Genomic DNA, 24601 nt, shown 5'->3' on the forward strand with positions numbered 1-24601 from the left:
TCCTCCATGGGGCTCATGGTCTAGTGGGAAGGAAGATCATGGAACAGATAAGTTGGATCATGGAAGTAATCAAGGAGGGTTGGGAGACCTGAGGGTTGGCAAGAGGGTTGGGTGCGTCAGGGGAGGAAGTAGACTTACAAAAACCTGAAGCATGGGTTTGGTAATTTGCCTCAGGTGTGATTATGGAGGCTACAATGTGGAGAGATGGACCTAAGGATTCCGATTATGTATAATCAGCTACAATGTGAGAGGAGAAAAGTGGACCTAAGGATTCCGATTATGTATAAGGCTCATACTGTACTTGTAATACAGGAGTAGTGGAGCCATGGACTCGGTAAGTACCAGTGGCATGGGAGGGGTGACAAGTTTGAGAGCTTTTTAAGCAGCATCAGAAGAACTTGGTGATTTGTTCTGAGGGGGACTTCCAGGATTCTTAGCAGTTCCACTGGTGGGCTTGTTGGACACTGAGCTAGGAGACACCGGAAGAACAGGATAATGGGCAAGGGTGTCGATGTGGCATCCAGACTTGGGTTGGTGAGATGGATTCAAGAGAGAGAGACAGAAAAGAGAACGTTTAATGTAGAATGAGGTTCAGAAGCAAATGGAATCCAGAGTAGGGGTGGAAGGACGCCTGTCTGGTTCCTTCTCTAAGTCTGAACGAAGACGTGCTGGATCGACCCATTAGGAAATTTTTTCTGTTACGATTTTTAAATTCCTAGTGGATTAAAGAAGGCATGTCAGATTCATTCTATCTTAAGGTTACTTAGAATTAACCAGGTAGAGAGTGTGCTCAGCCGTAATAATTTAGTCACTCATATTTTTTACATTGGCATGGGTGAGTTTATTTCTATGAGTGATCGTCACTCCTCGGTTACCATCTGCTTTCTCTGATCCTTTCGTGTTATCCTTGGCGTCTAGTTCAGTGGGTCTTAACTAAATAGCATCGAGCATGGGGCCACCTATTTGATGGCAGATATTCTTTACACATTTGGAGTTTCTTAAGCTTGAAATTCTTTTCTAATTTTATTTATTTTATATTCTAAAATATTTTGACAGCACATAGTATGCCCCAAAATGTTTCAATTCCTCAGATATCCAGAATCTAGACCATGATCAAAGTAAAAAGATACCAAAAAGGCAAGAATGTAGTTCAAAATTTTCTCAAGGTACTGGAGGGCAGATAGCTAAAAGCAGAAATGTTTTCAGATGAATGAAGAAGCCTTTGATAGTTGTAATAAGCTTGCACTGTTATTTGGTATCAGTTATAAATTACAGCTTCAATTAACATAAATATGGAATTATGTTGGTCTGTGAGTCTTGTGTAATGGATGTCACACATTTCCTGTATATTTATAAATTCTCCGAATTAAAAATGTTAATCCAAAACTCTAGAAGCAAAAATGTCATCAGTAGAAAAGCAGGTATTTTACACAACTTTTTTTGGAAGTCATGACTTATTTTTCTTTAGCTGTTTCAAAGGAGTGCACAGGATGTTTTTATAAGTGTGTGTCCATGTATATAACACACCTATTTGTGCTTACTATAGAGGAATTGTACTGACTTTAATTTCAGTTGTCTACATTTTCAAAACAATGAAGACATATCACTGATCATAAAATAGGAATAGCAACCATTCAAAATAGTGGAACATTTATTGTATCATTTACTCTATGGAGGCAATTTCACTATTAAAGTAAATATAGCCAGTTCATGTGCATATGTAGATACAGGGATCTATTATGCACATTACAGTTTGTCACTATCAAATACACAAATGTAATGGATATTTTGGTTTATTTTCAATGCACACTTATATAAAACAGATTCTGTACCTGTGTGCTAAGGAGTGGTTTTGATTTCAACTGAAGATTTGAAAGTTGTTAATGAAACTTTATGCCCCCTCCTTTTGGCAGATGAACTATTGAAGAAAAAGTACGAAAGAAGATTGATTCTGTACCCACTTTTGAGATTTCAGATTCACGTGCATTTTAATAGTTGCCTCCATGTAGTCTTACTCAGTTAAAGCTTTCTGGTTTTATAGTTCGTACATATAATTATGCAGGGCTCTGCAGTGTGATATCTTTGTGATATGTGTAGGCATAACAATTTTCCAAAAGTAAGTCTAAAACGAGTAAGTGTGCTCTATACAATCAGTAATAAATCTGAATTGCTTTAAAGAAAAATCTTGCATGGTATGTGAAATTTATAGAGATACCTTTATTTTCCATTATATTTTCATTGTTTCAAGTTAAAAGAGGTCCATCCTGTGTGGTGACATGGTAGGGAGAAGTACAATTCCTAAGTTTATAGTTCTGACTCAGAACCCTTCTTCAATGAACCCTTAAATGAACACAATTGTCTAAAAGAATAAAACAGTGTTCATTATTTCTAATCAGTATCATACGGATGTATTACTCTAAAATTAAATCCAGTTCAGTAATAAAAAAGTCAGCAAGTCAAATTATGATAACGAGAAATTTTCCAGTTCAATCTTTCACTGAATATATGTAGTCTCCTAAAATCCTTTTCCAAAGAATTGTCTTTGCCATCTTTGCCAGGCTCTACTATACTAATGCCCATTCCAGTAGTTCTTGAAGGGAATGAAGAGAGTGGTAGAGTTTTCGCAACGGGGGCATGCTCATGGTTGCTGCCCACACATTCGACAGTCATAGTAATGGAATAAACTATTGGCATTTCGTGCACTAGGGCCAGGGATGATAAATGTCCTTTCATGCTCTGGATGCTCACAAATGTTGAGGATTGTCCTGCCCAAAGTGCAAGTATAGAAACACTGGTAATATACTGAGTGTATACAAGTAATAGTACCAGTACGTGACTGATTAAAGGTATGTACATTTAGATCAGATACTTTACACATTATCTATGTACAAATTAGTAGTGGGCTCAGATGTTAAAACAAATTGGGACAAGATATTTTGTGTTATGTGTTTATTAAATCTCAAAGGAAAATTGTGGTAGCCATTAGGAAATTATGAAGTCCTAAATCACTAGTGGGCAGACGTCTCTTTAATCATTGACATGCTCTAATGCAAAGTGGTTTGGTCAATCTAAAAAAAAAAAAATCTCCACTCGTAAGCACTAAATGTAAGAAAATTACATTGTATTGAGTCAAACAAATACTGATTTTTGAACTATCTGTTTTTCTCATCTTAAGCTTCCTTACAACAATATTTCTTATTTTTTATGCAAAAGTAGGAAAAAGGTGAAATTTAGATTATTTACTTGACCTTTTTGCTTTAGTCAGATAAGTAGTATGCTAGGGGAAGGGCAGTTTTACTAGGAACAAAAAGCTTTTACGCTTTGGTTATCTTTTTTCAGCAAGATAGGTATAGATGGCATTCCTAGTATTCAGTATGCCTGTAACACAAGTTGCTAAAAGTATAAAATTTATATCTCCCAGCTGCTACTCCGATCATAGACTGTCTTACCTTATCCTTGGGATCGTTTGGAAGGTATCTGTCATACCTAAGGATGAGGCCTTAAAGTGACAGCCTATTAAGTTGCCTTTGTCAGAAGAAAGTGTCCCAAGGCAGCTTTGTCTATGGAATAGGAGTGTTTGCATTTTGTCATGGTGTGGATTCAGCCATGGCCGCAGCTTCAGGGATCAGAGATGGTGGACGGGGACGAAATGACGCAGGCAGCTTTCAGCTTGGATTATTTAGAGCTCAAAAGCCCTGACATAAACAGAACAATGTCAAAGTACTAGTACCACTGGTAGTGCTGATAACATCTTAAAAAGAAATCCTTACCCTTTCAGTTTAACCCAGGCATGTTTCTTATTTGTATCCAGAGCAGAGGAATAACAGAAATTGGTACCAGGCGTGGGACATGAACTACCATTGTAAGACCTTTATTTCATTATCAGTGTCTCCATGAACATAGGGGAGTCCTATTAGAACATTCAAGTTTATGAATCTAACTATATGTGTTGGGCCAGAGAGAGGGAGAGATTGAGAATTTAAATCGTGCAGTTACTTCTGCCTTCCATTTCTCTCAAGTATTCCCCAGACTAAGTGTTAAAAGGGAGACATTAATCTATATCTCCTTCAATTGGTCATAGATTCTTTGTGCCTTGTGGTGTGAGCTTCTCACTGTGCAGAGTGTGATTTTAGTGTTTAAAGATAAGTATTTTATTTTTATGCAAGATGGCCTCAAATGCAAGCCAACTACTTCGTCTGGTGCTCCCCCAAAGAATGAGCCATCTGTTTGAACACTGAAGGAAAAATTGGCTGTGTTGGACATATTGAGAGTCTGCTTCCAACATGGTCTGTAAATGTTGTATACTGTATTTTAAAGGTGACTTAGATTTCCAAGCATAATTTTGACTCCATGGTTTTTTTTCCTCTCGTGTATACATCTCTGTATGAAGTGCAACTCCACTAAAATAAATGCTGCATCCTTCCAATTTTCCTTTGTTACTAGATAACATAGATATTTGCAACAATTCTTTATCTTCTAAGGTGTATAGAGATCTTTTTTAAAAAATCTTTTCATTACAGGATTTGAAATAATGACCTGAATATAAAGCATGGTTTTTAGCAAATATTTTTAAAGGTTATATATAGCCATAAATGACCCATATGAAGTTAAGTCTAGTATAAAATTTTATCAAATTGTGTATTTAGTGAAATAAGCCCGAATCACGGCAGCAACCTTCTAGGGTTACCCTCTGGAATCATCTGTTGTCCAGTCTAGGAAGCTGTGGCAGGGTTGACTATGGGCTAGACGTTGATGCTCTCAACCAGAGATTGGCAATTTTCTTTTTTCTATAAAGGACCAAATAGTAAATATTCTGTAAAGGACCAAAAAAGGTTTTGCAGGCTGTGAAGTCTCTTCAACTCTGAAGTTGTACCAAGAAAGTAGCCACGGACACTATGTAAACACATGAGTATGGCTGTGTTACAAGAAAACTATATAAAGAAAGAACAGGTTGAATTGGGTCCACTGCCTGTGAGCTAGAAAATGATGCTCTGGGCAGTGGTTCTCACGGTGTGATTCCCAGACCCGCAGCCCAGACTGCAATGGAAACCTGTTAGCAGTGCAAATTCTCAGCCCCCAGCCAACAGTAGCTACTGAGTCAGAAACGGGCTGGGGCCCAGCAATTTGTGGTTAATAAGCCCTCCAGGGGATTCTGAGTCTTGCATGCTAAAGTTCCAGAACCACTGCTGTAAAGATCTGGACCCCTTAAGGCCAACCCTGAAATGACACATGATATTTTTGGTAGTGTGTCTACTGGTGCACAAGACAGTAATTGGAACGTCGAAATAACTAAGTTCTCTATTAAGTGAGAAAGTAGTTTTATACTTCTAGTAAGGAAATACTTGTTTTTCCAATTTCTGAAGCTGTCACTTCTTTGTAACATGTTTGAATATATGCTAAATTTCTCTTGAGAAACATTTTCCCTTGAATTGGAGACCAGCTTTCGTTTGTGCCATCATCATGTGTACTAACACCTATGGAAACAGTATGCAGTTTCCTGTTGTAGGATTCAGTTTAGAGTGGAAGCTAGCAATGATGCAAAGTTGTTACCTATGATCGTTTCGAGTGTGGTTGGCAAAGACCCGTGTCTCACAAACACTGTGTCAGAATCTTCAATAGGAATTTCCCTCTTATTCTGGAATTGCTGGCAAGGCCCAAAGCTGAAGATAAAGGGTACTAAATCCTTCCATTTCTACCTAAACTCTGCTGTCCAACACTGCAGAATTTTGGGTTTATCCACCACTTCCTTCATCCACAAGTTTATGTAAGGAGGGGTTTGAGGAGGAGTGAAGCCTAGACCTTAAGAGGAAAGAGTATTTATAGCAGGCGGCCAATAAACTCTCCTCCTCCTGGGGGAAGGGGAAGGGGGTGGTTCCCCCAAGTCCAGGGAATAGAGTGGGTGGCTTTAAGAAAATCGATCTGAAACCAATAGTGCTTACAGATCCTTTTTGTATTGTCACTTCAGTGGAGCATGGACAGAGCCTAGAGAGAGCAGGAAATCTCTCCGTAGAATTTGGGGGCGGTATGTGTACATAGAAATGAACATCTGTTTCTGTCTGCAGGTTTCTGCAGGTGAGAAATCTACAAGAGTAGCCTGTGCCAGCAGAGTTTGAAGGGACCTTGACGTGGAGTGCCCAGGTGGAGGGGCTGGTAACTGCTAGCCTGTTCTCGGTTTCCACAGCCACAGCCCTTTAGAGGCTATGGAAGAAGTCTCTCGGGGTTCTTTGGGTTCCTTGGGAAGGAACTTGGAAGTGAAAGGAAGGGCAGGAACTATACAGTTACCTAGGTCAAGTAAGAAGACAGCCCACCTCAAGAGGAGCTTGACGACATTTACCGTGTCTGGGTGACAGGGACCCCTCCTCCCCGAGGGGCTCCTGAGCACCTGAAGGATCTGGGGTGAAGCTGACTGTAGCCCAAGAAGATGCCGAGGCCAAAAGCCCAGTGCTTTATTTTTAATTCATTTTTAATTATAGTTGACATATACTAGTATAACACATGACATAGATGCATATATACGATATTAAGTGATCACTGCAAGACCGGTAACCATCTGTCACTACAGTTATTGCAATATTATTGACTACATTCCCTTTGCTATACATTACATCCGTGTGACTTGTTTGTTTTACAACTGGAAGTTTGTATCTCTTAATCCCTTTCACCTTTTCTGCCCACCCCCCAATCCTCTCCTCTCTGACAACCGTAAGTTTTTTCCCTGTGACTAGGAATTTGTTTCTGTTTCTTTTTGTTTGTTCATTTGTTTTTGTAGATCCCACATATAAGTGAAATCATACAGTATTTGTCTTTTTCTGTCTGACTTATTTCACGTAGGATTAATACCCTGTAGGTCCACCCATATTGTTGCAGATGGCAGGATTTCATTCTTTCTTATGGCCGAGTAACATTCCGTTGTATAAATGAACCACCTCTTCTTTATCCATTCATCCGTCAATGGACACCTAGGTTGCTTCCGTAGCTTGGCTATTGTAAATAATGTTGCAATGAACATAGGGGTGCATATGTCTTTTAAATTATTGGTTTTGTTTTCTTTGGATTAATACTCAGAAGTGGAATTCCTGGGTCCTATGGCAGTTCTATTTTTAATCTTCTGAGGAATCTCCATATTGCTTTTCCACAGTGGCACAATGTTTTTTGAGCAAGCAGCAAACATTGTAGGAAAAAAGCAAGCAAGCCAGTCCCCTCTTCTTGACAGTGAACAGTTAGATGGTGACCATCTGGGAAGGAGGAAGGATGAGGCAAGGGATGGCGCCCACAGTGCAAAATTTAGGAAAGCACTCAGGCTCAGGTTTGCACAAATGTAGGATTAGCAACTAGCATCCTATCGTGAGAGCCTCTTTGAATTTTGTGTCTTGGGCATCTTGCTTGCCTCACCTTATTCCTGGCTCTGTGGTCATGGCTACCTGGTAATGACCTTGGCTTAGTTGTATGTGTGACTAGCTATAGAATTTGCTCCGTGTTGGAGGACACATACACTGGCCCCAACATGCCTCTCTGAACAGAGATTGAAGCTCAAAACTACCCAGGGGCCAAACCCAGCTCCAGTTCATGGTTTGACACTTTTACAGAATTGCAAAATAAACAAGAATATGCAACAGAGATCACATGTGACCCACAAAGTCTAAAATATTTATTATCTGGCTCTTTACAGAAAGAGTTTGCTGAGCCCTATAAAAACTGAAAGACATTTAATTTGTTCATATTTTTAAAAGATGAGAGAGGGAGAGTCAATGTAGTACAGCTTGAAGCAATAATTAAAAAATAAATGTTTTACGTTTATTCCCCCAAAGAGCTATGTCTCTCCAATAAACTGGTTACACATATGATAGACATTAGTCCACTTTCAAGTGACAGAAACCGAACTTCAATTAAAGCCAGAAAGAACTCATTGGTTCATATACACAAACTGCAGAAAAGGCAGGCATAGAATCAGCCCGAGGGCTGGCTGGATCTAGAGATTTGAATGCCACGGGAACTTGTGCCCACGCTGGCTTCATTTTCGCCTCCACAGACTATCTCGGAAGGGCTTTTTCCGAATGGTAGGGAACAAGGCTCACAACATTCCAGAATCCTCCCCATCCAGTGCTGCAATCCGAGACAATAAGGAGTTTCCTTCCCTACAGGCTTAGCCATTGTCCAACATTGGGTTAGCACCATGGCCAGGGTAGGAGAGGGTATCCTGTGATTAACCCAGCTGTGTGCCATCTCTGGGGCCAGGGAGAGGCAAGCTCTGTTACCAGAGAGCCCTGAAGAGCAGAGGCACAGATGTGATCTTGGGTGATCATTGGCAGCTGCCCCAGTTGTGTCTCTACCCCAGTGTCCTTTAGTTTGGAATAAGGTAGGATTTTTAGGCCCCGTCAATGTCTGCAGTAGAAGCTCTTAGCCTATAAAATTTTCATGGGTTTTCAAATTAGCTGCTGTTGCTGATTGATGGATGAGATTGGCCTCTCTACCTATTTTTGTAGCTTCATCACGTTGTTTGCAATTGTTCTTTACTGCGACTGTGCTTTGCATCACTTCCTCTTTTACTGTGGGCTGACCACGGACGAGTTGCTCGGGGGAGCTTTGATGAATCTCCCTCTGATGGTCAGGCACTCCTGTCTTTCTGGCCCAGCCAGATAGTTGTGGCAAACATTACCTTCCCGATTCTAGACACTGTCCTATAATCGTGGGGATGATTCTGTTTTGCTAATTAATTTTTAGTGTGGCTTGTAGATGATACTCATGAAACAAGTGAAATGTGACAGGCTTACAATCCATAAAGAAGCCTGAATAAAAGCGAGTATTCTCTAGGTGGTTAACTCTATTTGGGGACTTCATGCCCAGGGCCCTAAAAGACTTGCTATGTGAACTTAGTATGTGGGTCATTTCTACCATCCATCAAGGTCAAATATTGTATCAAAAATATTTCCCAAGTGTTAACTTTCCCAGCATAAATTTTGGAGGTAACATACACTCCATGGGAAACACCTTATTTATAAAAAACTCAGAGTTGAGTGGAATGGTAGTAATTCAGTTCTACTTTGTCACCTGATTGCTTTAATATCTATCAGCTTATCCCTTTCTAGGCAGCCCTTTTGGTTTTCAGACAGCTCTGATTACTACAAAGTTTCCTTGTTGTACCTACATGTCAGTGCTAGTTTTGTTCTCTTGGGGCCGGTCTATCCTCTATCCTGTCTACACCCACCCAAATCATCTCCTCTCCAGGTGAATTTTAAAGACATTTTGACAAGGAAATGTGTATTGGGTTTTCACTGGTTTTCTGCAATAAACTAATTTCTATTTCTGGAAGCTTCTTATTAGGGTGCTAAAATGGTCAATAGCTCCTACCGCCACAAATTTAAGAATATAATCTTTCACTAAAAGTTTTTATTTTCAATTGCATTTTATGACTCTTATGAAACACGAAAAAACGATTCTTAAAGTGAGTGTGAATTTGTGGAAGGTAAGCAAATTCTTCTGAAATAAATCTTTGCAAGAGTTGTGTTATTAGAACATAAAGTCCAGAGAAGTTTACTGTTTGAACAATGGTTTGTTTTAAACCAGTAAAGCTGTGTTAAGCACATCTGAGTGTTACTAGATGACTATTTAGCAGTGGGGCAGTGCAAATATAGTAACAGCTTTTTGGACTTCAGTATATTGTTCCTGGGTTAATCCCAGCATATGTCATATAGAAAAACATACTTATGTCCTGAAGAAAAAAAATTAAACTTTTAAAGTTATTATTATTAAGGTAATATATACACATTGCTTTAAAAAATCAACTGATACAAAATGGTTTTAAATAAGAACTAAAACTCTCCCACTCTATCCTTAGTACTGTTCTCTACAGGTGGTCACTTCTTAACTGTTCTATTTTTAATTCTAAAGGTGGATATCCCCAGACTAAATATTATTCTTATTTCTGTTTCTTGATACATCAAATTTAGACTATATTAGTCAATTTTCTAATATGACAAATAACTTCCATCTTTCTTTCTTGCCTCTTCCCTTGAGTTTGTTAATTATATTTTTTGTCTGTTCTTTTGGAAGTGGTTAACTTTAAACTTTAAATAATATACTTAAACATCTATTTTTATTCTATCAACCTTAGACGGAAAGTATCTATTGATACACTATAGAACCAGCCTTCTCTTGTTCCCAGGGATTCTTGCCTCCTCATATTTAGGGACCCTGTCACACTGAATAGGGTTGCTCTCTGTAACGAATAGGGCATTGCAGAAATGATGGTGTGTGACTTCCAAGGTTAGGTCATAAAACATATTGTAGCTCTGCCTTTCTCCTCTTGGATCATTTACTCTAGAGGAATCAGTTGTCCTGTCATGAGGACACTACAGCAGTCCTAAGTGGAAGTCGATGTAGCAAAGAACTGAGACTTCCTGCCAATAGCTAGCACCAGATTTGCCATGTGAGGAGCCATCTTGGAAACAGGCCATCCAGCCCCAGTCAAGCCCTCAGATGACTACAGCCTGAAGCCAACTTCTTGAAAACAACCTCATGAGAAACCCTGAGTTTGAACCACTCACCTAATTTGCTCATGAATTCCTGATCCAAAAAATTCTGTGTAATAGGAGATGTTTATTGGTATTTTAAGCTACTGGTTTTTTGGAGGGAGGTGGGCAATATTTCTTATGCAGCAATAGACAACCGGTACATACTTTCTAGGCAAGAGGATGTCATTTTCCCCTTCAGAGTAACCTCTACTTCTTTCCTAATCCTTTCACTTCTCTTCTAATTTCTGTCATCTATTTTATTGCTTTTGTCATTAATTCCTTACATAGTTTATGATAGTTATATTCTGTTTTTTTAGACATAATTACAAAATGTGACCACCCGTGCTTTATTTGTCAATTCTAAAATTATAAATAAAACCAGCATTTAAGTTATAATTATGAAATGTAAACTAAGGACTGGCCAGTATGTACCATAAAAATTGTCTGTCCAGTGGTCTGTATATCTCACTATTATAAATGGTGGTGGGGGCAGAGGAAGAAACCCTTAATGACTGAAAATATCTGTTTATGCCTGAAGTTTTATTAATTTTGTTAGGATAGGGAAATGTTGCTGGGGCATTGGGAAGATTAGAAACTATTTTAAATTATTTATATTTTAGTGGTAATTGTCCTAATTAGTTTTCTAGAAGAGATCAGCATATATATATATAATCGTACAGATGAAAGGGGGCTCAATAATAAATCTGACAAGTCCAGTTACTGAAAGTAACCTCACAGGGTGATCTGATCATAAATTCCTAACTGGGTATGTCACGGTGAGTAGTCATGACTCAGGCATGTAACTTCTTTAGTAATAAGTTTATCTTTGCCTTAAGTAAGCCCTGCCCATTGTTTATGTGCATCTAGGTTAACACCTATGAAGTGGCTTTTTTCCAGATCCCTCAGAAGCTTAACCACCCTCAAGAGAGCACATAATCTTGCTCACGATACTGAAATCCAATCCTCACCTTGCTTTCTGCCCCCCCATGTAATCTTCCCATACTCCCTTTCTAATTCCAAATGTATAAAAGAAACTGCAAAACTGTCGTTTTCTAGAGCATTTGAGATCTTGCTTCCTGGCATTGTTGTCAGTTTGGCTCAAATTCTTACCAAAAATTTGTACAGATTTGAATGTTTCTTATGTTAACAATAGGAGCGTGGACTAGTACTGGGGAGACAGACACAAGACTTTCCCAACATGATGACAGCAAGGATTTCTGAGAGGAAGACACCCTAAATTAAAAGATTTGAAGAAAGGGAAGTCAGAGCTAAGTGAAGATAAGTACTCCACTGCTTTTGTGTCGTTTTACCCTTTTCTCCCAGATTGAATCTCAGCTCTATTCTTCTTCCTCCCCCCTCTTATTCCTCTAAGTTAAAGTGAAAAGTAGAGGAAAGAAGGACTCTTGGCAATAAATAACTAGCATCAGTAATTTATTAGTCAATTTCCACATGCTGTCCGTTCTGTGAACCAATTCTCAGCACAATGTGAATTTTCTGAACCAGTTTGTTTTACAAAGTCCAGAGATTAGCTGTTTGATGCAACCATGTGAGGGCAAAGAATTGAATGAGTAGATTTACCTGCTGAATAAGCTAGAAGTATCACATCTGACATTAATAACTGTCTTTTGGTTTGCCTTCCTAACCGACTGTGCACTTTGCTCTAATTGGAGTGTTACAGAGTGGCAGCAATCTTTCTTGTAACTCTAAAAAAATTCTCAGTGCTTTAATAGCTTTGGTTTCTGGGAGCAGGAATTTATTACTCTTTTGGAACCTGAAAAATGGACCAGTCCGTCCTCATGGCCAGACCTCACCCGAAGCAGCAGCAGGCAGGTAAAGACTCTAGGTGGGGCCTGTAGACCAGGGGTAGCTGCTCTGATGCCCATGGCTGTGGGACTATAGGCTTCTGGTTTATGGAACAGGCATGCTGGATGAGATAGATCTCTAAGGGTGCTTCCAGCTTTGACATTTTATCATCTGACAGACAATGTGTAAGTTTTGATGTTAATCAAGAGTCAGTACAGACAGTCCTGGCCTATTAAAAAAAGTAATAAATCCCTTTACCTGATAGTCATACCTCAGTAGTGGTGGACCAGGTTCTATGGGGGGCAGAAGAGAGGGGTGAAATCCACGTGTCCTCTGTATTCCTGCCTGTGTCAAACGTGTATCATCTCTTCTGTGTCTTCCTTCTACTAGATTATGGCTGCTTGGGAACAGAGGCCGCCTCTTGTTGAACTTGCCCTTCCTGGTACCTAGCATGGTGATTGCATGCAGTGGTGCTTACTAACTATCTGAGCTACTGAAGTGAATGATTCTACCTGACCTTCAATTGTACCTTAAATTATAACTGTAATGTAATTGCCTTTCTTTTTTCGTAATATTTGGAAAACTTGTTACTCAGTGTATTCTTATGTTATTTTATCATAACACTAAAAAAAAATAGCTTTATGTTAAAAAAGAAATTAGCAATTTGATTTTTTTCCTTCTAGTTGAGATGTCAATTTCTTTTGGGGAAAGGGAAGATTAGGGTTGCTAGATAAAATTCAGTATGCCCATTAGAAATTTGAATTTCAGATAAACAATGAATATGAGGTGTGATCAAACAATATGGTGAATGTTTAAATAAAAAACTTTATTACAGTAAAAGACACATTGCCATTAATCCTCCCCCAAATATCCCTCCTTGCTTCAAACACACTTATCCCATCATTCTTGCCACTTTCTAAAGTCTGGAAGTCCTCTTTTGTGTTTTTTGTTGCACTGTCCTGGCTGCTTCGATGTCCTGAATCAATTTTAAATGTTTACCTTTCATGGTCATTTTGACTTTGGGGAAGAGTCAGAAGTCTCATGATGCCAGATCTGGTGAATAAGGTGGATGAATTTATTTTGCCAGAAATTGCGATATACCAGAAGTAATATGTGACACGGAGCGTGGTCATGATGGAGGATGATTTACGGCACACTTTAAAACACACCTTCTCTCAATCATAGCTCACACCCAACTGACTGCACTGAACAAGTTGAAACTTGTCACACACACTTACTAAGGTTAGGTGTGCCGCTTCCGGTATTGAAGATCCCTGCCTTTCCGTTGGATGGCACTCAGCAGCAGTATTCACCCTATGTTTTGGTCACAACGGAAAGGCTCCGTGTCACACATCATTTCTGGTGTGGCCATTTCTGTCAAAAACATTATGGTGTGTCCTCATCCAACTTATTCACTGGATCTGGCCCTGTATGGCTCTGGCTCTTCCCCAAAGCCAAAATGATTCAGGACATCAAGGCAGCCACAACAGTACAACTACAGACACTCATGAAAGAGGACTTCCAGAACTACTTTAGAAAATGGCAAGGACGATGGGATAAGTGTGTTTGAAGTGAGGGGGAATATTTTGAGGGGGGCTAATGACAATGTGTCTTTCATTTTAATAAATTTTTGAAAATTTTATTGGGTAATATTGGGGAACAGTGTGTTTCTCCAGGGCCCATCAGCTCCAAGTCGTTGTCCTTCAATCTAGTTGTGGAGGGCACAGCTCAGCTCCAAGTCCAGTTGCCATTTTCAATCTTTGGTTGTAGTGGGCACAGCCCACCATCCCGTGCCGGAATTGAACCTGCAACCTTGTTGTTAAGAGCTCGTGCTCTAACCAACTGAGTGGTCTGGCCACCCCTCCCGAAGCTCAGCAGCAGCTCATTGTCTTCAATCTAGTTGTGGAGGGTGCAGCTCACTGGCCCAGTGGAAATTGAACTGGCAACCCTCTTGTTCAGAGCTCACGCTCTAACCAACTGAGCAACCCAGCTGCCAATTTTTAAATTTTATTTAAACATTCACCATATCTTTTGATCACACCTCATACATTTTAAATATATGTCTCAATTGTTTTTTTAATCTGAAATTAAATTTAACTAGGTGTCCTCAAATTTTTTCCCCCTAAATCTAGCATCCTCAGGCTCTCCTGGTCAATCTAATATTCTATCTCAAAGGCCCCCCGTTAGGTTCTACAGAACCCAATGGAGAAGTAGCATTTTCGAGGTCAGGATATGACTCAGAAGATATGATTTATCAAGTGCCTTTCTCTTTCCACAGAACCAACTAAATTACAACCAGAGGTAAAAAAATATCCAACTGAGAACACATATTAGTAGCCTGCTTTCCCACCTTTCTTTAAAACGGATTTATTGTGTATACTTGTATTCTGCCCAGAGTACCACGCTGCTGAAAGGTGCTGCTCTAGCAATGAATGTGGTAATACAAGTCCTAGATCTTGTTCATGGGATTCTGAAGAACAAATCTGAAGGGTCTCATAAAGAATCTCCTAATATATATCCTTTTAAGTTCTTCTCAAGTGGGAACATTTTGTACTTTCTCAGATTTACTGGGTGGGGAGTAGGAAACAGATTTTTTTTTTTTTTTTTTTTTTCAGTTTCTTCTTCAGTTCTCCAATACATACATTATGACCAACAAGAATTTCTAGTTTTTCCCCTCTGTCCGTTTCTGGGTTTTTTGCTGACCCTAAAACTTGGGCACTCCAAGGAATGCCTGTAAGTCCAGGAATGGTATGGGAGTGTAGCATGAATTTGTAACTGCACCTGATAGTGGGTTTGGCAGCAATAATTAAACAGATCCCCACATATCACAGTAGCATTCGCCCACTGGGACTGAATTCAGAATCTGAGGAGGGGTGAGGATACCTAATGATTCTAACACCAATTCTTTTTTTTTTTTTCAGCATTTTTAAAATTAGTTCCAGGTGCACAAAACAATGTAATAGTTAGACATTTATCATTTATATCTCTCACACAGTGACAATCCCCCTCCCCCCAGCTACTAACTCTCTGACATCGCACAGAGCCATTACATTTCCACTGTCTCTATTCCTAATGCTGTACTCTGCTTCTTGTAAATATGTATATAAATATGTATATATTTACAAGAAGTGGAGTACAGCATTAGGAATAGAGACAGTGGAATCTACATCATCCCTGAAGTGCTAACACCAATTCTGGTAGGTGTGTTTCCAACATCACCAAGCAATTCTCTGACACCATCTGGGGGTCCTACTATTCAACTCGATTCTGATGCAGATAGCATCAGGTCCCACAGGTTAAGGGCTCAGTCCTACAAGACTGCCTGCCGACCACCTCCTTCAGACGTCAATGGCAAGTTCAGGTTGTCACCTGTGCTTCTCACCACCTGGCTAGAGATTGGCAGTTCCAAAGACCCCTTCCTTGGGTTTGATTAATTTGCTAGAGTGGCTCATAAAACTCAGAGAAACATTTTACGTACTAGATTACCTGTTTACTATAAAAAGATATAACTCAGGAATAGTCAGATGGAAGGGATGCATGGGGCAGGATATGGGGAAAGCGAGCAGAGGGTCCATGCCCTTTCCAAGTGTGTGTCACTGTCCCAGCTGTCTCCACGTGTTCACCAACCTTTTGTGATTTCATGGAGGCTTCATTACATAGGCGTGGTTGATTAAGTCATTGGCCATTGGCAATTGATTCAACTTCCAGCCTCTCACTGAAAGTTCCAACCCTCTAATCACAGGCTGGCTCCCCCACAACCAGCCACCACCCTTAGGTGTGGTCCAAAAGTCACCTCATTAACACAACAAAAGACACCTTTATTGTGCTCATCACTTAGGCAATCCCAAGGATTTTAGGAACTCTGCCAGAAATTGAGATGAAAACCAAATACGTATTTCTTATTATGAATTACAGTATCACAACACTGTTTCCCCATTTCTTGCTCCCACCTTTCCCTGTTCCCAGACTTTGTGTAGGGGGAGCAACTCTGAAGTTACACTCCTGGTTCACCTCGTAGACTGGCTGCCCACCGTTCCATGGGTGTTCCTATCCCTACCACAGTCACACCACCCGGGAGTTCACATGTCCTCCTCAGGGGTTAGGCCCCTTTGCTTTGGGGTGACTGGTGTTCACAGATGTTGGGGGAAGGGTGCTCAGAGAGCTCAGGCTATGGAGGGGTGGTGGTATCCATCTTTCACCTGACCCCCATTGTCTAAGACCACATATTAATTCTTGGTATGTATACTGGAGTCATTTTCCAAACGCATGTGGGTTTGTAGGGACTGGGCCTAGAGTTAGGCAAAAATGCTATACACAGAGAGGGCCAAAAAAATGTGTACACATTTTTTTTTCTTTTCTTTTTAATTAATTAATTAATTAATTTTTAAATATTTTTTTAATTTATTGGGGTGACAATTGTTAGTAAAATTACATAGATTTCAGGTGTACAATTGTGTACACATTTTAAGAAAGGAAAAAACTGTATTAAAATTACGCTGATAGTAACCACTTTGAGCACCTCTTGTAAATGCAGAAGTCAAACATGACTTGCGTTCATCTTTTGTTATCGATATATATTGAATATTACAATTTTAATAGATTTCCTTTCTTAAAATGTGTATACATTTTTTTGGCAACCTCTGTATATTTTCCAGACAGGATTTTTAACTTTCTTTTCCATATTTTAATGTTAGGTGGTAGAGATAATGCCAACGGTGTATATGAAAAGCTGGCTTTTCAGTAATCATTGCTTTAACACAGAATTTTTATTACATTTTTTATAGTAATTAATTATTGCCTAAGCAGTGGCAAAAGCATTTTGTTTCTCTTTCAAGGTATCAACATTTAAAAGCGAAAAGATCATAAGCACAAAAATAAGCCTGGTTCTTAGGAAGAGGTTTAATACGTTAGAAATAGTATGTCATGTACATTAAGTTATATTTTGTTCTGTCAAAGAAATGGCTTTAAGTAATCAATAAGTCTTTTCATATTTGGCATAATTTTGGGGGAAGGACTTTAGATTTGCCTCCTCCTGGGCTTTGACTGCATTACCTAAATAATCCACGAGATGGTAGCAGAGAAATGTTCATTTAAATTTGTCATCCACAGAGAGGTTGTTATATGTCCACTTTAACAAGAAATAGACTAACCTTTGTAATTTGGTCCGTTTTAAACATAGAGTAGCCCGCGAGAGCTATCGAACAATTTCTCAGGTCTTTTATCAGAGATGTAATCAGGACTTTATTTTCTTTATTCATCTTAAAGTTGTTTTCCTTGCTTACCATATTTTCCAGTGAGAGTCAGGTCTAAAAGCAATGAGTGTATATGCCAGTCTGTGTGTTTCTGTAACAGTTAACATTCTCGTAAGTAATTTTAGAACATCTGGGAACAATAAACTTTAGAATCTTACTGAGCGTGTTCTGTGTGGTGATTTACAACCTGCTCCCACCATCACTTATGAACAAGCAAGAAAGTGGTTTTGACGTCTTAGGGCCTAGCTTAGCTGAGCGAGTGATGGTGGGTAGAGCAAGAAGAGAGGGAGTGCATGGAAAAAGGATATTTCTATATAGACTGCAGTTTTCACCTAAATTTGTATTATCTATACATTATTGGCTTAATTTTTATTTACTTGTTAAAGTAGGTAATTAGAGTTAATAATAGATAGTTGCAGGTGGTTTTGAGTCAGAAGAAAAGAAGTTGTTTTCCTGTGAACGACCTCAGTTTTCTAATTTTAGGGTCATGTATTCCTTATGAAGGGATAAAAGGCATAATATAAGACTGTTCTATTGATATAATTAATAACAAATTAATTATCGTTATTCTGTGCTATTTATTATTTTGGATTTCATTATGCCTGAAACTTGGAGAACTTAATCACCACACATATGCGGGCACACACACACGAATGTGGGTTTTGTTCATAGAAATGATAGATGCTTGTCACAAACTTTTAAATCTAACAGGAATACATGAAATAGAAAATGAAGCCCCCATAACCCCCTGAGGCAGTTTGTTAATATGTTCCTAAGTATTTCTCTATGTAAAGACAAACATTTACATTTTTAATGAAATGAGATCACACATGTGTTTTGCATTTATCGCATCGTGGACATCTTTCCATGTTTAATTTTTATAAGCTATAGATTATTCCATTGTATGTTTGTGTCACAATTTGTTTCACTGCCTCTGTTCATGGATATTATTTTCCATGTTACTGTTTACTGCTTTAATAACAATGCTGCACTAACCAATTTTGTATGTTTTTCTCTGTGTACTTAAAATCTAAACTTCTGACCAAGTAACAGATTCAAGACTGGAACACCCACCGTTGAAATTAGTAATGAAATCCTACAATTGCTTTGTAGCCAGTGGGCAGAGTTTGTACGTTAAACATCAGAACATATTGATACACTCTCCTTTCCCTTTTTAAAGTATCAGGGTGGAGCCTGCACTTGAATGGCAGGGTGGCAGCAAAGGACAGAAGACAAGCTTTCCCAAGTTTTACCATGAACTGCAGAGCACAGCAAGCATAGTTGTAAAAGCCCTCCCCTCTCCTTGGAATGTCTTTACACCTGTACCTCTCTGACTGTGCAGGCTCCAGGTGCCGGCTGAGCAGGGTCAGGTACTGACTTTCTCTAGACAGCGGGGCAGCCTGGAGATGTGTTACTGTCCAAGGGCACCTCCTTTCTACGATTCCTCCACGGTGCTGCGGAATTCAGGGAACTGAAGGTTTGAAGCCGGGAGCTGAGGGGCAGGGTATTCTCAAAGAGGGACGAGGGACCCTGGAAGGCACTCCTTCCCAGGGCCCCGCAGAGCCGGGGCTGTTTGCCTTCAGGGCAGAGCAAAGACCCTTCTGTTAACTCAAGCATGTGTCTGAGTGGTCGCCTTATGGCGGCTCCCCTCACCCAGGAGCGAGAGCCCTGGTAGCAGCGGCATTATCTCCTCATCTGTGCCACTTCACATGGAGGGGCTGATGCTGGCAGAGAATAGTTTTAGAATAGGGCTCAACAGCCAAAGGATTCGGACTCTTATTTATTCCAATATGATGATGATAAACATTTTCTATAAATGGTAGAAATGAATGAGACAACAAAGTGTCACATTTCAAATTCAGAACTCTTTTTCAAGCCCACGATTATTTTATTATTTATTGAATCGTATATTTATCTCATTGTTTATACAAGCTGAGAAGCTGGGGCCTTTTTTTCTCTCCTGGCATGGTATGAACTGGGGAGAAAGATCTGCCACCTTATAAGGTCCCAAGATTTGCAAGTAAGACCATTAGAAACACCTTTTTCTGAGTACTGTATGTAAGGCAGCCATCTTCTCATTATTCTTAGGCAGTAAGTTCTTGTTCCACTTCTGAGCTGTGTCTACTGCACTAGTCTAGACCGCTAGCTGTGTGTCTGGTGTCTCAGAGGCCCCGTTTAGGTTCCAAGTGCACCGAACGCATTGTTGTTTGTGACCTGACAAGCAAAACAGCATGGCTCTGCCACTTAGGACGATAGCATATCAAAAGGTAAAACCGTTGACTGTGTACTTCTGCACTCTAGAGGCTGGGTTTCATGTGTTCTGTAGTTCTGTGAAGTCTTAATAGTAGCAAAGGCAAAATATAAAACTTGCTGTATATTCATGCTTTGATTTCATTCATTCAACAAGTTTGTATTGTGCCATGCACTGTTTTTGTCACTGTTTTGGGTGAAAAACATAGACACAATTTCTTGCCCTCGGGGCACTGGCGTTTCAGGGGGTAGAGACAGGTAACAAGCAAATAAACCAATCTTAGTCTCTCAGATGGTTGGTGATCAGTGCCAAGGAGAAAGACAAAGCAAGGAGAGGGGATGAGTCGCACTTTTAAGTGGAGCACTTAGAGGAGGCTTTGCTACTAGGATGAATAAGACGACATTTGAACAGTGACATGAAGGAGTGGATAAATGGGGAAACTGTGACCCAAGTAGGAGGGATAGCAAATGCCAAGACCCCCAAACAGCAGCCTGCCTTACCAGTGTGTGTCTGGAGGGCATTGGGCGCGGGGGAGAGAGTGATGTGAGGTCAGAGAGGGCAAGGGCAGGACGTGGCCTCGACGAGGAGTAACTTGGGAGCCACTTAGGATTTTAAGCAGAGAAGGGAAGTCATTTGATTCGATTTTTAAAAGGATCAGTGGAGCTGCTGTGTTGAGGACCGAGTGGAGATGGGCAGCCAGCGAGACCTGTCGAGGCGATTGCTGCAACCTAGAAAGAGGTGACGGTGGCCCACCCCAGGCAGTAGCAGTCATTATGTAGAGGCTGCATGTATTTTGAGGGTCACGCTGACAGGATTTCCAGATAGTATGGGATCTACCGAATTCATAAGACTCCATGGGAGGAGAGAATTTCTGAAATGATTTAAATGAGGGGAGAAGCAGGAGAGGCTTAAAGTGCGGAGTGGGGTGAGGTCATTAAGGAGATAAACCTGACAAGATGGGGAGACTTTGAAACATGGAAGAAAGCTAAAGAATTCAGGTAATTTGTAGCACTTGATGAAGACTTTTGGTGTGATCCAAAGGCCTGTGAGATTCCATTACGATTTTAAAGAGCGAAATGGCCCCACTTAAACAATGCAGAGAGAACGCCTTTGTCAGTAGTAACATGGCTAGTATAAAGGCAGAGAGTTTGGGGAAAATATGATAAACTCAACACACTTGTAGTGAGCAAGGAATAGAAAGGAAGGGAGAGTTAGGAAAAATTTGGTACAGAAAACACTGGCAGAATTTGGCAACCAATTTAGTGTTCAGAGTATGAGAGAGAAGATGAATTCGATACTACTCCAAAGTGTCCAGTTGGTGGTTTTGAAGCGATGCTGGCAGGCTTTCCAATACTTGGAAACTAAAACAAGGGGAAGGTCGTACATGAAGAGTGAAGTCTTGAGAAACATTTAATTTAACAACAGATCTTGTAGAAAGAGAGGTAGGCAGAGTGCATAAACTCCTAGGATGAAAACTCAGGGTCAAAGTCAATTGGAGGACTTACTAAGGTTAGATGAAGGCACAGGCAAAGAGCAAATGATCTTCTTTCATTGTAATTAGAAAAAGGATCATCGTAGTTTCCTTAGATGATCAACAGCTTCCGGAAGAGGAAGGAGAGAAGGAAGCCCAAGCCGTTCTGGAAGCCACTTCAAACAGGACTCTGAGAAGTCAGCGGTGGCCTGTGCCAGACATCACAAGTTATATAGAAGTGTTAGGTGGGGTCTCTGGACCATGGGAGGTGAAAACCCGGTTGACAAGGATGCTAATTATCTTCTCCTCCAAGGATACCAGCCTGATTGGAGGTGATGTTGTCAATATTCCTGGCAGCAAGTTTTGGGCAGAACAGAAGAGGGGAAAAGTGCCAGCGTAAATTAAGAGGAGGGAAGGGACATCCAAGAAGCTCAAATCTATTTATTATTATTATTATAAATAACTAGGTGATGACTAAAAACCCATCAATGTTTGCTGTAACAGGGCATGCAACTGACATCATTGCTCTATGGAAAAAGGTTTTACCTTCACGGAGAAAAGTTGCCGTCAGTAACTGCTGGCCTAAAATTCATTGATTCACTCATTCAACAAGCTTACTTAGGTCTGGCCGTGTGTCCGTTCATTGAACTAGATTCTGAGGATACAAAATTGAGTAAGGTAAGAACCTTATCCATAAGATACTTGCAGTTTAATTGGGGAGAGAGCCATTCAAACAAGTAATTGCTATACAGTGTAGTACAGTTAGTGATCAAAGTAAGAAAATCATTTGGACTTTGTAGTCAGGTAACATTTAAACGCTTGTTTCCTCACTTCTTTCCTGTGTATGCTTGGGAAATTTATCTCTGATTCATAATCTCTTTATCTAGAAAACTGATACAAAAATGTCTGCCTTGCATTGTGGCTGTGAAACAGCATGAACTGTAAGAAGTTAGAAAAAATCAGGTAAGAGCATTTCTGAAAGGAAGTCTTTACAGTGGGAGAATCAGGTAAGGCAGAGCGAGGAAGAGACCTTTGACCTTTTAAATGTGTGTGATATCCTTGTTGAAAACACTGAGATCTGCTAATTACATTATTGGCTATCATTTTGGGCCCTGGCTTTATGATGAGACCCTTTCATGTAAGCTATCGTCTTTGGCATGCTTAGCCTTAGACGCATAGTTCCTTGGGGTCAGGAATTATGTCTTATTCATTTTGTATCCTCTCAGAACTTAGCTCCATGTCTTATACATCTTACACGTAGGAGATGGCACCTACACATTTGTACAGTTGAATTTGGTTAGGCAAGCCGTTTCTTATAGTCATAGAATAAGAGCTAATCTGTAGTTGTATAGAGTTCTGGATCATTGAATGAAAGCTGCTCTTTCAGCAGATCCTAATTGTGCAAAGCTGGTAAGAGTATACTTTTGAAGAACAGGTTTTTCTGTGTGGCTGTGTTCACGTTACCATGACAACCCTAACGTTTGGCACTTTCTGAATTTAGTGTCCTACTTAATTTCCTGCGTTTGGCTCTGAGAGACCATTTGTTCTGTCCAAATTTGCTTCTTATGTGAATCTTTGAACTGAAAATCATTTATGAATTTATTTGCTCTATTAGATCATAAATTCCTTAAGATTGAGGATGTGGTCTTATTATCCTTATGATCCCTGATAGCACCAGAGTAGGCCCTGGACATTTTAGACAGTGAGTATGTCAATACACGCTTCAGATGAATTGAGAAATCACGATATCATAGGCTAAATAATGGTTGCCCTAAAGATGTCCAAATCCTAATCCTTGGGACTTGTGAATGTATTACATAATAAAGGGGATTTTGCAGATGTGATCAAATTAAGGATTTTTGAGATGGGGAGATAATCTTGGGTTACCCAGGTGGGCCAATGTGATCTCAAGTGTCTTTGTAAGAGGGAGCCAGGAGGGTCAGAGTTAGTAGGAGATACGATAATGCAAGAAAGACGTTGGAGTAACAGGCAGAAGGGGCCATGAGCCAAGGAATTCAGCAATTTCTAGAAGTTGAGAAAATCAAGGAAATAAAATTTCCCCTGAAGCGTCCAGAAGGAATGTACCTTGATTTTAGACTCCTAACCTCCCAAACCGAAAGAGAATAAACTCGTGTTGTTTCAAGCAGCTTAGTTTATGGTAATTTGCGACGATAGCAATGGGAAACTAATCTAGTTGGGTAGCCCATCTTAATAAGTTTCAAAGACCACTTAGTGGAGCTGTTAAATGCAAATCCCAACAGAAGTATTTATTGGCTAAATTCCAGACAATACTAGTTCTAGTAGTACAAAAGGATGAAATGGGAAGGAAGCAGAGAGATTATCTTGTTAATTATAATGTAGTGCTGTCAGAATTCCAATAATATATACAAGATGGATTCGAGTTGTCTATAACTAATCCACTAAGTTTAAAAGTGCCATTCATTCGAAAAACTTACAGTGAGTGTCAAGTGAATGTTAGGCATCGTGTTAGATGCTGGGCCTATCGTCCGCCAGGTCCGACCTCATGAGGTTTCAATGGTGACTTCCTGTGGTTAGGGGGAGCCTTGTATCTTCTAGTCACCTATGGACTAGGAAGTGTGTAGGGCCTCTGGGGGGACTGCATCTGACTTGATTTATTGTGAAATGGGAATTTATATGTCAAACCACGTGTCAAAATCCAGCATGGTTGGAGTGTTCAGGATCCATGTGAACTTTCCACACCAGTGATTCTCAATGTTGACTGGGCATCAGACCCTTTGGTGAAGCTTTTTAAAAATACAGATGACAGTGCCTCACCCATGGAGATTTTGGCTTGGTAGGTCCGGGGTAGGGCCTGGGAATCTATGTTTTAAGTAGTCTTCTTGGGTCTGTGGTGTACCAAAGTGTCAAACATGGCTACGTGTTGGTAATGAAGACTACTCAGTCCTAAACTGACAACATGGTCTGCTAGTGGTGATACTATGAGCAGCATTTCCCAACATGTATTCTTAAGAACACATGCCCTTCGCTAGGGAAACACACCGACATCAGGTTCATGAACTTTGGAAAACAATCTATAGTACATTTGTAGAGGCTCATGATGGCTTTCGGCACATTAAAAGCTCTGAGGTAATCTAGACTAAAATAATGTGTTCAACCCTGCTTAGCCCATGTTCTCCAAATTTATTTGACCATTGAATGGTCTCATCATGTAACACTAATTAAATATGTCATGCAATGAAGGCCCTCCGGGGCATACTTGAGGAAACACTGAACTAGAAAAATGGAAGTAGTGATGGTGTTTGTCTGATTTAGAAGTTACCAGAGGATGAGT

The 24601-nt window shown here is 40.0% G+C and overlaps 1 long non-coding RNA gene across 1 annotated transcript in view; it reads left to right on the plus strand.

Annotated features, from left to right (window-relative positions):
* Positions 1-11200: 11200 nt before the first annotated feature.
* The window catches only part of LOC141568688 (uncharacterized), a 508036-nt gene continuing 494635 nt past the window's right edge, over positions 11201-24601 (plus strand). The window contains exon 1 of the long non-coding RNA XR_012491914.1: positions 11201-12341. This is a non-coding gene — a long non-coding RNA (uncharacterized LOC141568688). The remainder of the gene's footprint in view (positions 12342-24601) is intronic.

Source organism: Rhinolophus sinicus, linkage group LG14 (assembly GCF_036562045.2).
Source record: "Rhinolophus sinicus isolate RSC01 linkage group LG14, ASM3656204v1, whole genome shotgun sequence".
Taxonomy (NCBI): domain Eukaryota; kingdom Metazoa; phylum Chordata; class Mammalia; order Chiroptera; family Rhinolophidae; genus Rhinolophus; species Rhinolophus sinicus.